Source organism: Canis lupus, chromosome 10 (assembly GCF_048164855.1).
Source record: "Canis lupus baileyi chromosome 10, mCanLup2.hap1, whole genome shotgun sequence".
NCBI classification, from domain to species: domain Eukaryota; kingdom Metazoa; phylum Chordata; class Mammalia; order Carnivora; family Canidae; genus Canis; species Canis lupus.
Window position 1 is genome coordinate 35,370,471 of NC_132847.1, and position 15,191 is coordinate 35,385,661.

Below are 15,191 nucleotides of genomic sequence, written 5' to 3' on the forward strand. Positions count from 1 at the left end.
TAGGTCTTCCTAAGCAGGCAAAGTAATGAAAAAATTAATAGACATGGCTATATAAACACTTAAGCGTTCTGTGTAACAGTGGTGACAACAAAATCATCATAAACAAAATAATTAGGCAAATGAAAAACTGACAAAAGCATTTGCCACTTTGAATACATGAGTTCTAACAAACTAATGAGAAAAATACAAATGGGCTGTGAGAGAGTAGTCAAAGAACATGAAGAGGCAAGGGACCAAAAATGAAACTTTAATATACTGAGTATGGAAGAAATGTTTTATTCTATCAGAAATTAGGAAAATAAAAACATTTCATCTATTAAAATAGTGGTAAATTTATATGTCCAGATATATTTCTGTGAGGATGAAGAAGCATGGGCACTCACCCCACTGGTGAGAATGACATTGGTACAGCTTTTCTGGATGTCATTTAAAAATACGTTTCCAAATTGCTAAATATGTTCTTGCCACTTGATAGGGTAATTCACTTGATAGGGTAAAAACAAACAAACAAACACCCCCCTATCCTGCAAAAAAGAATCTAGGATTCACACAAAGATTCGGGTAGAAAAATAAAAGTTGCAGCCCTAGTTAAAACAGGGAAATTTAAAAATAGTATGTGTTCAGATGAAAGGAAAGGAGTTGTGAAAGAAATTATGTATGTACACAGGAGAGTGGATCTGAAGCAATTTAAAACCATGCTTTAGAACAATATTTAGTGATACAGGATAATGCTGACTTTGACTAAGTGAGAAGAGGTGTTACAGGATAGGATGCACAGTGTGATGATGCTAATTGGAGGAAGTTGCAAATATAGGTGTGAATATGCACAGTAAAGAAACTAATACTCCAAAATATTAGTAACAATGAACTTTTAATGGGTATTGGGATTTAGCAGTAATTTTTATTTTTTAGTTACCGTTTTTCGGCAGCAGCCATATATGACTTGGGAAAAGGCAAATATATTTTAAAAATCAAATTCAAAGACTTTATTACCCTATCAAAATTACTCAGATGTAATGCACTTTAGATGGAGTATTTTCCTTACTTCCTACCCATATGTTTCTGTTCACATTTCTAGTCCTAAATCTATTTCTTCTTCTTTTGTTTCCAGAATGTGTTCATGAGCCTGTATTTCTCACTCAGAACTCAGAAAAAGATTAAAGGTAGTCATTACCTTCTTTTCTTTTTACACAGGCAGCGGAAATCTATTTTTAATGGTTCTGTTTTAAATCCCTGTTGTTAGAAACATTTATTTAACCTCTAACTCTGCTCTACTGAGACGTTTTTGTTTACATCAGGTTAGACCTTGACCTTCATAACCCTACACTCAGGGGAAATTTGTTGTTGCTGCTGTTGTTGTGCTTTCAAAAAGATTTGATTGAAATTGGTTTGGCTGATTCTTTTAGGTTTGGAAATAGCCAAAAGCAATTTTGTTTCGGACTATTTGGGGAGACTTTGTTTTTTTCCTTCTCTGGCTTAAGATTTCATTATGAAAGTGAACTTGTATGGACAATGAATAAAGTGTATGTCAAAACTGCTTGCCCACCCCCTCCCCCAAGCTTGAGTGGTAAAAATCATCCACTGCCTTTCCTGGCAGATTGTGGGCTCACTCCTGTTTTCTTGGAGGCCTGTTGGTGTGCAGAGTGGAGCTTCAGGCAGGCCCTTCACCGTCCTCCAGACAATTTATTAGGATGAGGCTCGGTGTCTAGTTGTAGGCAACTACCATCTGGTAGCCTCCCATAGAGACACCTTCAGATACTTCTTGAGGATTTTTTTGAAAGACATTGTAAAGAACTTTACTTCCCAGAGAAGGCCAGGAGTAGGTACAGAGGTTTTTCACTTATTCCATGGAAAGTGAGGATATTATAGCTATGGGAAAATGTTTTAGGTATGTGTAGGAAAAACGTTAAGAAGGAAGAATGAGTCTGAATAATTTCCACCCATCTCTCCATCCCTCCAGCCCCTCCAGACTCTGAAAAATATTCTGAAGGTCTCCACTAATCTACAAATTTCCCATGTATCACAGATTACTCCCCAGGACAAAGGGAATAGCAGAGGCCCAACAGACACATCATCCTGTTCCCCACTTCCTACTGTGGGCTTCCTACTGACAGTTTATTACTGAGAACGTCTCCTGTGTGTACTCAGGTACACAGTACTCTCAACTACTGCATCGTGCTCATAATATTTTCCTAATTTCAGCTCCTGTGGTGATGTTTGGCTTCGATGACCTGGATGACCTTGAAGCCATACTGAGTGTCAATGTCAGTTCAGCAACTACTGCTGACCATGCAGAGAAGCCACTGCTGCTGGCACGGAGGATGGTAGCTCTTGCAGCACTGAGCGGTTTCTCATCATGTTGACTGCCCAAGCTCAGGACTTAGACAGCTAAAGCTCCTCGGTTCACTGGCTGGGTGACCTTGGATAAATACTTATTCTCTTTGGTAGAGTTTACTGGCTTCTTCCCACTTTTGACAGAACTCTTCACCAGTGGAATTCACAGCACTGTGCTCAGCAAAACCATGACCTTCAACCAACTCCCAGGCAACTGATTGTGGCTGTCGGGCAACGTGGGCCATGATAGAAATAATGTTTGGGACTTTGCGGCAAGGCTAACTGAAGGGAAAGAGCTGAGTGCCCTCAATCTCTGCTTTATTTCTTCCTGATGCCCGGAAATGCAAATTTCCGGCCAAAAGCTCCAGCTTTGAGGCCAAAGCTCCAGCAGCCATCTTGGCTCCAAGGTGGATTTTTGGAACAGATATCACTTACAGAAGATTGCAAAGCAGAAAGCGAGAAGCAGAAAGAAAGAAACCCATGACATGCCCTGGACACCGTATCTTCAGACGTCATCTAGCTGGAAAAAAATCAACTGCAAATTTGTATAAGTTATTGTCATTTCGATCTTTCCTATAATATGCAGCCAAACCTAATCCTGATCATGTATCTAGGAAAGGAGGGCAGTAGCAGTACCTAAAGCCTACAGTTATTGTAAGGTTAGATGATGAAATAATGCAGGTGACAAATTTTTATTTGTTTAATAAAAGATACCATCACTAAATAAAAGCATAGTTTGTCCTTAATACAAGTTAGATGTTATAACCTGAATGAAACCTTGGATTACCCAAGTCCAATCTTGAGACGGAATTTCATAAGAAAATGTGGTTTGGTCACAAAAATAATTAAAAGCAATTTAAATTTTAATTGAAGTTACTAAAAAATATCAAAATGTATCCAGTTAGAAATCCAGACACTTTATTTTAAATGGAGAAGGTCCTTTTTTTTAGTCATTTCTTTTGAAAGATTTCAGTTACAAAAATTTGCCAGAATAATATAGAAAACTTCTGTAACCTCTTCACCCATATTCCCCAAATGGCAACTTGCTATCACATTTCCACAATCACTCACATATGTACTTACTAACTTTGTTCTTGAAATTTTGGAAAGTGCATTGTAAGCTACTCCCCCATAAACCCTGAAACACTCTAGAACATGATCCCCAAACAAGAACGCTCTCCTAAATCACCAGCATATAATGCTCCAAATCAGGAAATCTACACCTATACAACACTACCTCCCATCCTGCCCATGGACCCTTTCAGATTTCAGCAACTCACCCTATAATATCTCCTTTTCTTTTCTGCTCTAGGATCTTACCCAGAATACTTTTGCAATTAATGATCATGCATTTTCAGATAACTTCAATCTGGAACACCTTCTCGTTCTCCTTCTTTTTCATGTCCTTGATGGTTTTAATGAGTACGGATCTCTGATTATATTTATATATTCCTATACCATGAGTTCACATGGCTACCTACAGTTTCAGCTCAATACCCCAGGCTTCTTTCCATTCTTTTTTCTTTCCCCGTTTGTAAAATCTTCTCCAGAAGTGAGAAGTTTGGCTTCCATTATCCTTGGTAAATTGAATTCTTTGCTAAACTTGCTCATTTGTTCCCTGTAAACCAGTCCCCCGGCCATGATGGCCCTTCCTTCAGCTGCCATCTCTGTTCATCCGTGCCCCAGTCTGTTCCTTAACTGGCCTCCTCATCAGTGCCTTGGAGGAGGGAAGGAAGGGGAAGGAATATAGAATAGGAAGGAAGCGCAACACTTCTTAATTTCTTTTTTCCTCATTCCCTTTCTCACACACCCTGCCCTGTTGGAGTGACATCCCAACCTAATCCAGAGCATGGTGGCCTTCATTAATATGCATTTTCTCACATACTTGTAATCTTACAATAGTACTTTTTAAAATTAAAAAAAAAACACCTTAATCCATCTATGCACCTAGCCCCATCCTCCACAATCCCCTAAACCTCTTGCATTTTAAATCAAATATAACAGTTGTAAACGAGTGAACAAGACTTCATTTCTTTTATAGTAGGCTCCAGGTTCAGCTTGGAGCCCATTGTGGGCTTGAATTCATGACCCTGAGATACAAGACCTGAGATGATATCAAGAATTGGACACTTAACTGATTGAGCCACGCAGATGCCCCAAGATTTTACTAAAAAAAAAATATATATATATATAATATTATATATTTATATATAAATATAGTATTAATTATTATATATATAATATATTATATATATAAATTAATGTGATGCTAGAAAAAGTTGTCTGCCTGCAAAGCTCTTCAGCTGCTAAGGAGATGTAAGCATATGAAGCTAAATGCAGGCTTTCATGTTCACAGTTCAGGCAAAGTCATAGAACATGTGCATCTGTGCCTGCAATTGCTTTGTCTTTCTTCTACCTGCATCTTTCACCATCTCAAAGTCTGGGAAAGATCAATGTTAGAAGACCATATTGTCAAGAAAAGGCTATACATCATGTTTTTTGAACTGGAATAGGCAGCCTCTTTCCTTGAGAACAAAAATGTCCCCTCTTTCATTGCACAAACTCTTTTGCAAAACTTTGACCCACGACATGCTTTAACTCATTAGCAATTGTGAACCTGTAATTTTTTGTTACTTGCTGAGCATGGAACTTGACTGCATTTCCCAGCCTCCCTTGAAGCTTCTAAGGAGTGTGGGTAAGGAAAGGGATGCACACCTACTACCTCCAAGCTGAGCTCATACAGGTCATGATGTGTACTCCCGTTCTCTGTCTTCCCTCATGCGGGCACTTGCACACTGTGGTACAGGACTCCAAAGTCTGGTGGCAGAGCCACTAGAGGGAAAGAAGCTGGTTCCTACTTGGAACAGAGCCCCCTCCTTCTCCCTACCTCCACCCCCCAGTTTCCAGCCTGCAGAGGACTGGGAAGTGTGGGAACAATGGACCTTAGTGGTTGAGATTGAGTATTATTTATGATAATACTTAGCCTACAAAATCTCCAAAGAATGTCATACGGGTTCCTACTAGGACAAGATCTCAAACAGTATTCCCTGATGGATAGTTTTCCCGAGTGGTTTTGTATAGCAAAAGTCAACTGACTGAGCAAGATACCTTCTCTTACTTCACCCTGGAAATTTCCTTTAATTTCAGGGAGTGATGTTGCAATATTGTTTAAGGCTCTCGTTTTATGACCATAGTTCCAAATGAGGCACTCGGATATGTCCAACCTCAACGGCACATCTGGAGCTTATGATTCCAGTGGAAAGTCACAAGTGGAGACAGTGGTCAGCTTAGTGGTGCATGGAGCTAGGTTGGCCCAGTCTGATGTAACACTATAATTAATGTGACTCTAACATACCTTACAGTTGCATAAGGGCTAATATTCTTTCTTGTGTGTTTAGCTTCCTAGCAAGAATGATTAAATAACAAGGAGGACTGAACTTAACACCACTAAGGCATTTCTTTTCCTCAGAAAGAGCTTCTAGCTGGGAAAGGTGGATTTGCTTGCATTCGCACTACTGCGAAAGAAATGGGAATGACCACAATGTCACCTCTCTGGATGCACAAGTCCTTTGTGCTACTCTGACCGATTGGGATGCTCCTACTTGTTTTTTAATCCCTGGTCCCTTTCCTTCTTGGAGTAGGCCCTGGGGCATTCTCTGCAGAGGGCCCCTGACACTGGAAATTCCTCCTTTTGGTTGATCAAAGCTGATGCAGCCTGACCCCACCCCAGGAAGTGGTGGCAGACACATCTGTTCATTCTGGCTTCCTGCCAATAGGGGATTTACTCTCGGGTGAGTGGGGGAGAGGGACTTTTATGTCGGGAGGGGATTTATTGTTGGCTGACGGGGTGTGGCGAGTGTGAAGGGTGGGAACCACTTCAGCTCCTTGGCTGGATTGTCTGACTTTTTATGCAGTGGGGTTTAATCTTTGTATGTGGGTTCCAAGACTTTTGTAAAGGGCAAGTGCTGAATCGGTGAACTTTAACGACGCACTGAGAAACTTTTGGGGGGAGTATAGATGTGCAAAAGGAAGAAGATGAAAGTGAAGGTTAGCTGACTACACACAGTAAGATACTGTTTGGAATCAAACAACTACTGAAGATAAAATTCTGGCTGTCCTTGCTTGTTAGCTAGCGTACGTAACTCCACAGGAAAAAGGGAAGTAGAAGCTGGACCACTCGGTGTTCTGAAATCTGGCCTTTGCTAAGGGGAGGTCATTAGACTCCCTCACATCTCAATGTCTTCATAGCAACAGTTGCAACAGTACTAAAACTACACGTCAAATTTCTGTAAGACACTTTTGTGTGTGAAATTATTACATGCTAAGAAAGGAGAAGTATGGACCAGGACCAAGTATGGACTCTTGAATGCCGAGAGTAGGAAGGTTGTCTGAGACCAGACTGTGGTCCTGAACACAACACTGTTTCAGTGATTCAAAATATGAACAGCGAAGAAACGTCATTGAGGTAATTGAGTTTAACTTTAGAAGCTGAGAGAAAGCCAGCATTTGGCACCTTAGACAGCCCTTTATCTTTCCTCCTTACATATTATTTTTATAGTACTGCCAAAGCCAGAGATTTTACCTAGGTTTGAACTTTTCACCTCACAGATCTTATCGAGCAAGTACTTAGAGTTTCTATGCCCACTGCCAGGCCATATGATGAGGTCTACACAAAAGAAATACGAGGCATGGTCCCTGTTCTCCATATAGCAGGGATTTCTGTTCGAAACCTCAATATAAGAGTTCAGGCAGAGCCACAGCCCATCTGTAAGTTAGAAAAAGATGTTGTCTCAGGCAGACATAGTTCTGGTTTCATAGTTTGCGAGTGGAGTGTGGGCTACATTTCAACCCTCACTGGTCCTTTACATTCTTGACCTATACGTCTTTGTGTGTTTTGGATTCCATCTTAGCTTATGGATATGGAGCATCATATCTTAATGGAGTTGTGGGATACATCTGTCAGAAACCTTAGCTTCGCAAGGGACCACGAAAACCTTTCTGGTAAATAAATCATCTTAAGGGAAGAGAAATTTGAAGCAGACAACTTTAATCCAAGAGCAACATGTCACAGGAGAATAGTCTAGGAGGATCCAAAGGCAGCATGGTGTCTGTCTTGGAGTTAGGTGACAGTGGCAAGTGTGTGGTGACTATAGGTGGCCTCAGCAAGTTTGGTCCAGCAGCCCAAGAAGCTTCAGTACAGATCAGCTGCAGAAGTTGGAGGCTTTGCGATGGACTCAGAATGGCCGAGTAATACCTTCTCCAGCGTGAGATCAGTGAGGGAAAGTGGGAAATGTCAGCTCTATCCATCGCCATACATGTGCTTTTTGGAGAATTCCAGAAATACCCAGGAGAGGGGAAGATGTTTAAAAAAAGGACTGGATAGGGCAGCCCCGGTGGCTCAGCGGTTTAGCCCCGCCTTCAGCCCAGGGAGTGATCCTGGAGACCAAGGATCGAGTCCCACATTGGGCTCCCTGCATGGAGCCTGCTTCTCCCTCTGCCTGTGTCTCTGCCTTTCTCTCTCTGTGTCCCTCATGAATAAATAAATTAAATCTTTAAAAAAAAAAAAGGACAGGATACTAAAATTGTGAATTGAGGAAGAGCCATAAGAAGGTTATTTGCCACTGTGATTGTGATCCTATTTTTATCCCAATGCAGAGGTGAACTGGGCAACCAGAATAGCACATATGCACATGGAAGTATGAAGTAATGTTGCATTCCACTCCAGGGTAACAAGATGGGAGATGATTACAAAATGTAAGTCAACACTCTCTGTGTGTAATCCACTTGAGTCAAGTTCACTTGTTAGGAATGATAGAATATACAGGATGGTAAGCAACTTCCACAATTAATAATTGGAGGTTCCTGAGTAATACTCTTAAATTTCTCTTTCAGTGAAGAGATGGGGGAAGGACAGGGTATGGAGTAGAGTGGTTGAGGGGGGCCAAGAGGTGACTGTGTGTAGAGTATGAGTAGAAGATGTGTGAAAGGAAATAAACCCTAATTCAGGAACCAGGACTCCTGGGTTCTCTGCCTCGTTCTGCTCTAGCCAGCAAAGTGGAAGTGAGAAAATCATTTACCTTCTCTGAGCTTTGATTTTGTCATCTGTAAAATGGATTGAACTGATTAACTTTTAGAGTTCTTCCCTGAGTCTGGTGCTCATGTTTGTCTCTGAAAAACAATAATGGTTGAAAATGAAATTTTGCCTACAGACCCTGTGAATGGTATGTGGCTTATTTCAGTAGGATAGGACTGCCCCAAAGTGCCACATAACAGGGTTAGCTTTCTGACTAGACTTTTCTGGTAAGTGACTAATTCAAGATGAGCCCTGCAGGAATCCCTGAGTGGCTCAGCGGTTCAGCACCTGCCTTTGGCCCAGGGTGTGATCCTGAAGACCTGGGATCGAGTCCCGGGTCAGGCTCCCTGCATGGAGCTTGCTTCTCCTTCTGCCTGTGTCTCTGCCTCTCTCTCTCTCTTTCTCTATGTCTATCATGAATAAATAAATAAAATCTTAAAAAAAAAAAAAAGAAGAGCCCTACATGTACACATACGGCAATGGTTTGGCACAGCTGAGCATTAAATGTTTTGCTAAGTTTCTTGTCCTTTCTTTCCTGCTTCCTACATGTCAGGTTCCTATTTCCTTTTTGGTCACTGTATAAGTGTGCAGGTTTTCTCTTAACCCTATCAGATTGGCTAGGCAGTTAGTCTGTGTTTTTGCACACCCTGGCCAAATCAGCATGGTCATTCAGCTGTGTTTATTTTCCCTTCCCAGACATCAGGTGTCATCTGCCTGGTAGCAGCCCCACAAAAGTACTATCTCCCCTAGTAAGCCTGCAATGCCTCTGACTCTTGCTAAGTTTGGTGGACTTGGAGTCACATCAACAACCAGAGGCACCCATCAAACAGCAGCCCATGGCATTTGATCTCTTCAAGAGTTTTCAAAATCTCTGTAACAGCAGTTTGAATGACATTTTACTTATTTGTAAAAAAGATTTAATTTATTTATTTGGGAGAGAGAGAGAGACCACAAACAGGGGGAGCAGCAGGCAGAGGGAGAGGGAGAAGTAGGCCCTCTGCTGAGCAGGGAGCCCCATGTAAGGCTTGATCCCAGAATCCCCGGATCATGACCTGAATTGAAGGCAGACGTTTGACCAACTGAGCCATCCAGATGCCCCTCAAATGACAGTTTAAATAAATAGTCTCATGAGAAAGAGAGGAGGTCAGAAGAGAGATAAAGAGAAGAGAGGAGAGGAGAGGAGAGGAGAGGAGAGGAGAGGAGCTAAACTATAAGGGAAGGAACCCAGAGAAGAACAGACTCCTTTCCATTTCCTTCCATCATATATATGAGAATTTTGACTTTTTAGGATATATCAATCCACTTTTTGATAAAACTACAATTTCAACACTAAAAAACTTAATTTCAAAGGCATTTGGGTGGTTCAGTTGGTTAAGGGTCCTTTTCTTGGTTTTGATCTCAGGGTCATGAAATGGAGCTCTGTGCTGGGCTCTGCACTCAGTGTGCAGTCTGCTTGGGATTCTCTCCCATCTGCCTCTGCCCCTCCCCCTGGCTTGAATTTTCTCTTTCTCTCTCTTTAATTAATTAATTAATTAATTATTTAAAAAATAGCTTTTGATTGATTCTAATCCCTTACATTTTGGCTATAGTTTGCAATCCATCAGGTTTGGTTGACTTAAGGAATTTTAGGCCATTTTCCAGAATCATCTTCTGAAAGCAAGGTCCTGGTAATTTGTCTCCCCTGCTAAAGAATCTTCACGGGCTCCTTGACCCTGGTATACTTGTCTAGTTTTGAATCAAGCTGATTTTTTTTTTTTGTCTGTTTCCAATGCCTTTCCACAGTAGAAAGTATAGTTGGAAATATATAGTTTCATATAGTTGAAAATAGTCTTACAGATCAGTATTCACAAAAATACTAAAATTACTCTTCCTATAGCTAGAATTTCACTCTAATTCCTTATGAAACTATGTTGAATTGAGTCCACATACTTCTTAAACTAGATGCCTGTCAAGTAAGTACCTGAAATCTCCCACAACTACTCTCATGCCCTCTGTATGAATGAATGAGGTGACCTGTATCATTCCAATTTGAACATTGTGGCAGGAAATAGAGAAAGATTATGTGGTTTGAGGATCGATTGACCAATATCTATATAGATGATAAGAGGAAAAGTGTGATTAAATGAAGGCAAAAGGATTTCTGTCTTACAATATTGAAGATATTAACGATAAGGAGGTTGTAAAATACTGTGCTGAGCTGATAATTGTTGTGGGATTTGCTTTCCAAGCCATCTTTTGTATCATGATAATAAAAAATACATATAAAATTATGCGGGATAATTCAGAAGTGATTTTGATCTCAATAAGGTTAGAGGGAGAAATTTAACTGGTTCACTTATTATCATATATCAATATAGCCAATATAGGCCAGAAACAAATGGATGTTACTGATGATTTTCTGTTTTCATGGAAAATAAAAGGAAGGGAAAGAAAAGAGAAAACAAAAAGTTAAATGCCTCCTATGCCAGTCTTGTGCTTGGCAATGACCTCACTTAATCCTTATAGGAACTTCCATAAAGGAGTTTCCATTATCCTCATTTTATAGATGGTGAACATAGGAATTGGGAAGTAACTGGCCCAAAACCCCACCACCAGGATCTTAGCTGAGCCCAACCTGCCCTCAGAGACTTTGTTCCTTCTACCTTGATCTCTTGCAACTGGTTTTATTTGTTGTTTGTTTGTTGTCATTCAGTTCATTTCTTCTTGTTCTAGAAGAATTACACAGGATTTGGTCACCACTGTCTGTGCAATTCCATATGAAATGTTAGTTACCATTTTGAAATCATTTTGGCACTGAATATTGAACAACTCACCAGTTTCAAGATGACATCTCTATTCTGCAGGCACACATATTATTTAAAATAAAGAATGTCATTTTTTATTTGACCAAAGCAAGGCTCAGTTTCTTCCCACTGAGTTCTGAGCACCTGAATCTCCCTGCTCAGCTCTCTTTTTTTTTTCAGTTTATAATGTTTTGCTATGATTTAGATTTCCTCCAAGAAGAACAAATTTTATATATAGCATAAAAATTCCGAAAGACTCAAAAGGCTACTTTTAACTTTGTTCAAGTTTTTTTCCAGGCATTAAGTGTGTCATAAAGCTGTTGCTATTATTTTCCAAATGTCCTATGTGTACTATGATTGACAACAAGACCATTTCAGTTCTTACTGCATTAATAACAAGTGTTTCGACATCATTGGCTCCAATCTGAAGTTCTTGCTACATTGTGTCAAAAGAAATTTCTTTTTTAAAATGATTTTTATTTGCTTATTTAGATAGAGAGCAAGAGAGATCATGTGAGGAGTGGGGGTAGGAGGAGAAGCAGACTCCCCACTGAGCAGGGAGCCAGATGTGGGGCTCTATCCCAGGACCCTAGGATCATGGCTTGAGCTGAAGGCAGACATTTAACCGACTGAACCATCCAGGTGCCCCAAGAAATTTCTTTATTTTTCACTGCTATTCCCATAATAGTAAGCAGTCTCATTTTTGCCATATTCTGCTCATGTGATAGACCAAGTGAATCAATGAAGTCGATTATTCTGATAAAACTTGACATATGACACCAATTAACACTCACAGGAATGATTAAAAGATCATGAGTAAGTTCACCTTCCAAAAATTTGACTGGTTTTAAAGTGAGAGAATGGTAAAAAACAACAACAACAACAACAAGAAAAAAAGAAATGCATTTAGATCTTTCAATGCTCATACAATACATCTGTGGGCAACAGCTTGAACCTGGGAGTGTTATCCTCTGTGTGGCTTCCTAGCAATTCCACACATGAGTGTGACAGCCGAATACTTACTGAAATACTTTTTCTGGAAACCCAATGAACCATTCTCCTCTGGTCATAAATGTACTACTTTTTCATCATTCAAGTCTGATTATTACCAAATACATTTCTGGAAACACATTCTCTAGATGTTACAGAGGCTTTCATAATTTAATTTATCAATGTCAAGGAATTATGAAATTGTCACAGCAGCATTAATGCTGAATCAATTAAAAATACAAAATAAGTTACACTGTCTCATGCTTTGGAAGATGAGAGGTGATTACAAGCAGACCCACAGGGACAGAGCATTAAACTTCCAAAGGATGAGTCATGACTGTTAAAAACAGTATACATCTGTGTGAGATGCCACATGAAAATATAAAAAAATGGCTTTCTTAGTAGCTGTGAAAAGTTAAAACAAGGCACCAACCAGAAAGCTCTCCTATTTCCCAGATGCCTTTCAAGACTGTTGTCTCTCTATAGCCTCAAAATCAAAAGTCAGAGACAGAACAAGTTACAATTAATTATTACCACCATGATGATCCATCAAGGATCCGTTCGAAGTATAACATTTCTTGTAACTGCTAGATTTCTGAGCAAGAGGTGACCAAAATCTCATCAATTTTTTAGCATGCCATGTAATCCTTTTAAATCTTAGAGAACATTTGGACAAAAGTTGGGAAATACACACATGAAATATTGATTCTTATTCTGGTGAGTAATCAGGTTAACCTTCTTGGTAGAATGAGGTTGAGATAATTAAATAGGTGGATTTGCCAAAATGAGTAAATGAATCCATTACAATACATTATGTCACAATCCTATCTCTGCTACCTTCATTTTAAAATAAAAATAACATTTAACAAGTTCTGTGCCATGAAGTTGAAAATAGAATGTTATAGAGTTGTCATTATTTCTTCTCTGGGAAGGATTGTGACTGATAAGATAACTATTGCCTAAACTATTTTAGTATGTGGAATTGGCACAGATAAATTCTCTGCTCTATGTACTAATTACAGTAATTTGATCATTATAATGATTATAATTTCATATTCACTTTATATGAGATAGTCTTTTAACACTGCCTGTCACATCATAGTAAATTTGCTTGTAAGATTCTTTTGGGGGGAAACTATTATATCTTATCAACAATGTCTTTAGTAGCTTAATTATGATATGCCTTCGGGATTTTTATAACACCTCTCGTAAAGCCTGTTTTCTGAATGAGAATGTTATATGTCTAAGAGCTGTGTCAAGATACTGTTTTAAGTAGTCAGTTGCATTTCTAATATATTTATGAGAAAAATTATTGAAAACAACCTAAAATTCCAACAGTGGGGCTTTCTTTTTTAAAATTTTATTTATTTATTCGACAGAAAGAGTGAGTGAGAGAGAATGGGGGGCAGCGGAGGGGAGGGAGAAGCAGACTCCCTGCTGAGCTGGGATCATGACCTGAGCCCAAGGCAGATGCTTAACTGACTGAGCCACTCAGGCTCCCCAGGGAAGTACTTATTGACTTAATAATTGCATTATCTCTGCATTGAATATCAGATATTTACAAAAAGAATGAGGAAATACTATGTACTGTTTCAGACATATACCAAGGTACCAAGGTAGATTATGAAATGAAAACAGCAAGTGCAAAATAGTGATGATAGAATATATTTTTATATAAAATACAGTATATATAAAAATACATCATTGTATCTTCTTGCATTTTCAATCAATGAAGACCCTGGTAGGACAAAAAGGAAGGTAATATAAACAGTGTCCCGAGGCTGAGAGGAGGGACACGTATGGTAACTAGATGAGTGGAAGACGGGGGAAAGACAGACTTTCACTGTATTCCTTCCCTTAGAATGTCTGTTGGTGGCTCCTGGGGCCATGAAGAATGTTTGATATTCACTCAGCACACTACATCAAACTTTATTTCATTTCTTATGGATTTTTAGTCACACATATGAAAGCCTTTACCTGTTGTCATTTTATCACTTCTATAACTTATTGCAATTAAATAGTTGATATTTTTATAATTTACTGTGATGCATATTATGGGAAACAATGGTTATCCAGTTGTCTCAACATTATTTACGAATAGGCTATCATTTTCTTATTGACTGGAGATGTTACCTTGTTCACACATTAAATTCCCTCAAGTATCTGTGAACGGTTTGTCTGTGTATACGCCCCCATGATTTAGTTACTTTGACTATCTGCTTTAAAATTGATAGGTCTGGTTTTCCTTCATTGTTCTGTGTCAGAGGTTTTTCTGGCTATTTTAAACATTTTTAAGGTAAATCTTTTCTAAAATCAGAATGCCTAATTGAAAAATGTTGGCTAAATATTGGCATTGTGCTAAATGTATCTATCCATTAGCTTAAGGAGAATTGATAACCTTCTGATGTTGGATAGTTTTCCAGTTTGTTCTTTTGGACTTTTCAAGTGTATAATCATATTACTTGCAAATAGTGATAATTCTACCTTCTTTTTCCATTTCTCTTGTCTCTAATTTCTTTTTCTCATCTAATTACAATGATTAGTTAAATATGCTCTTAAAAACTCTGCAAAGACTCACCGAAGGAACAGTTATAGTAACAGAATTTGGGTGAAATTCTTAAGCCATTTATACAAGACATTGTTTTGAATAACTGTTTTGGCTATAGCAACATGACCTGTTAGAAATTTTCCTGATGTCTTATTTCTAAGAAATGAGAAATGACTTCACTTGTTATTAAAACCATCTTCAGTATATTAAAATGGAGCTTTCCCTAAGGGCTAGTTTACAAATAATCATGACTCATCAGACATATTGTGAGGAAATATACATAGACAAAAGAGAGATTTTAGCAATTGACTGGTTAATCTCTCTCCCCCAACCCCAAGTCAGGTGTATTAGAAATGATTGAAGCAAAATGTGTGGTTTACATCTTATTCCTCAACCCCTGTATGTTTGGATTCAACTTTCATATTTGAACATAGTCATGCTGAGTTTAAGAATGACCTTCCTC

The 15,191-nt window shown here is 39.0% G+C and overlaps 1 pseudogene; it reads right to left on the bottom strand.

Annotated features, from left to right (window-relative positions):
• Nucleotides 1-11,418: 11,418 nt before the first annotated feature.
• On the bottom strand, nt 11,419-12,246 carry LOC140641028 (eukaryotic translation initiation factor 3 subunit M pseudogene; annotated as a pseudogene).
• Nucleotides 12,247-15,191: the final 2,945 nt, after the last annotated feature.